This window comes from Canis aureus, chromosome 37 (genome assembly GCF_053574225.1).
Source record: "Canis aureus isolate CA01 chromosome 37, VMU_Caureus_v.1.0, whole genome shotgun sequence".
Lineage (NCBI taxonomy): Eukaryota > Metazoa > Chordata > Mammalia > Carnivora > Canidae > Canis > Canis aureus.
The window spans coordinates 995,123-997,854 of NC_135647.1; the positions used below are offsets into that span (position 1 = coordinate 995,123).

At 39.1% G+C, this 2,732-nt stretch overlaps 1 pseudogene; it reads left to right on the forward strand.

Moving 5' to 3' along the window:
* The first annotated feature begins 338 nt into the window (after positions 1–338).
* LOC144306448 (olfactory receptor 2B11-like) lies at positions 339–1,273 on the forward strand (annotated as a pseudogene).
* Positions 1,274–2,732: the final 1,459 nt, after the last annotated feature.

Consider the following 2,732-nt stretch of genomic DNA (forward strand, 5'->3'; position numbering starts at 1 on the left):
CACATCAGGCTCTCCACGAGGAACCTGCTTCTTCCTCTGCCTATGTCTCTGCCTCTTTCTCTGTGTCTCTCATGAATAAATAAATAAATAATCAAAAAATCTTAAAAAAAGAAACTTCTCTACTAAAAACATTCTCTACTGAAAGGATCTTCCAAATGTTACTTTATAATGTTAATTGTAATTATTATATTCATTAATGTTATGATTTCTATTGGGAGTGTAACCTATCTCTCCGCCCCCCAAAATGTATATTTTTTTCTCAAAACTTCTGCTAACTTGGGGTTTTTAAATCACTCATATCTTCCTTGATTTTGGCAGGTGTCTCCCATCAAAATTTAATGAAGCATATAAATGAAAGTTTCCCAGAGGATTTCATTCTTATGGACTTTGCCAAGTACTCTTGGTTGGGTCTTCCTCTCTTCTTTGCCTTTCTCATCTCCTACATGTGCACAGTTGGAAAATATTGCTATTATTCTGGTTTCTCCACTAGATTCCCAACTTCAAAGTCCTATGTATTTCTTCCTCATGAGCCTCTCCTTTTTGGATCTCTGTTTACCACAACTGGGATACCACAACTGTATCCCAAATGCTATTCAACTTGGTGGGCCCCAACAAGAACATTATTTATATAGGCTGTATGGCCCAGGCCTATATATTCCACTGGCTAGGCTGTACTGAATGTGTCCTGCTTGGAATCATGGCCTTAGACTATGTGGCTGTGCTTAAGCCTCTGAGGTACTCTGTAGTCATGGACCACAAGCACTGCTGGCAGCTCTCCAGCACTGCCTGGCTCAATGGTCTGGCAAATTCACTGCTGCAGTCCATACTCATGGTCCAGCTGCCCCTGTGTGGGAACCAGGAGCTAGACCACTTCTTTTGTGAGCTGCCTGTGGTTATTAAGATGGTTTATGTGGACACCATAATCAACAAGGTTACTTTAGCTGTGGTGGCCACCTTTCTGATAATGGGTCCCCTCTCCATGATTCTTGTCCCTTATAGTTGTATTGCCCAAGCCGTATTTCGAATCCCCTCTGTTGATAAGAGACTTAATGCCTTCGACACTTGTTCTTCACGTTTACTGGTGGTATCTTTATTTTATGGCCCTGGCATCTACATCTATATGCAGCTTTTGGGGGATAGCTTTCAAGACCTTACCAAAGTTCTAATGCTGTTTTACTGTGTTATTACTCCTATGGCCAACCCATTCATCTACACCCTGAGGAGCAAGGATGTTAAAGAAGCTTTGAGGAGACTTCTCAGAAGAGCCTTTTAGTACAAAAGAATATGAGAAAATGATGCTTTATTCTGAATGGAAAAGCCCAACAATAATCTAAGATATGTCCTCTTTTAAATATGTTTCACCAAAATCATACTCAAAAGTCAAGTCAAGAAAGTTTTCATGAACTGTGTTTACCAAGTACGTTGGGGTTTTCCTACACCAGCCAATTCTCTGACACCAACTGGGTGGCCTACAATGCAATTCAATTCTCACACTACTCAGAGTTAGCAGAGACTCCACAATTCAAGAGCTCAGTCCCACAAAAGCGGCCTCCACCTTGGACGCCAATTGCAAGTCCAGACCACTTGTACTTGTGACCCAGCAGCTAAATAAAATGTTCCTACAACCTCACCTTCAGATTTGATAATTGGCCAGAACAGTTCACAAAACTCAAGGAAACACTTTGCTTACTTTTACCAGTTTGTAACTAAAACATACAACCTAGGAGCAGCTGAGTGTAAGAGGTGCATATGGCAAGGTTTGGCAGGGAGGGATGGTGGGTGAAGTGTTCATTCACTCTCAGGGCATGATGCCTCACAGTACCTCATACCTGGAAGTTCTCCAAATGCCATTGTTTTTTTTTTGTTTTTGTTTTTGTTTTTGTTTTTACAAAGCCTCCACTACATGTTTGATTAAATCATTGGCCATTGTAAATCATTGGCCATTGGTGATTGACTCAATCTCCAGCCTCCTCCACTCCCCAGAGTCAAGGGAGGGGGCCAAAAGTTCCAACCCTCCAATCCCGGTTGTTTCCTCTGGCAATCAGGCCCTTCATCCTGAAGCCACCTATGGGCCCACCAAGAGTCACCTTATTAGAATAAATTCAGGTATGGTTGGATTGGCTTGTTATGAATAACATAGGATGCTCCTATCACTCCATCACTTGGGAAATTCAAAGTTCTGTGTCAAGAACTGGGCACAAAGATCAAATACATATTTCTTATTCTCACACTTCACTTATGAAAATAAACACCCTTGTTTAAAAAAAACACAATTACAACATGCATTGTTAATTATAAAAAAATAAATGTAAATCAAAAAGTTGGTATGGTAAATACTTAATTTGGGTCTATTCTTCATACCATAAATTACAACAAATTAAATTTAAATCAAAAGGTTAACATTATAAAAAGCTTTTCATTAAAAATAAAATACTTTACTGTCACAGTTGTAGAAGAGATTTGCACTTCTGACAATTGAATAAACAGAATGACCAAACAAGATGAATAGAAATGATAAAGATGTGTGTAACACAATAAACACAAAACAACATAAAAAGTTGATGAATATAGATATCTTAGGTATAGGAAACATAGGCATACCTTTATGTGACAAAACTTGGTCTTACAAACAAGTTTTTAAAAGTGCAGACGAGGTTGCAAGGTGACATGGACTTTTAACTCCTGCTAATACAAACTGGGAAATGTGACACACACATGAAGGAAAGTTGATG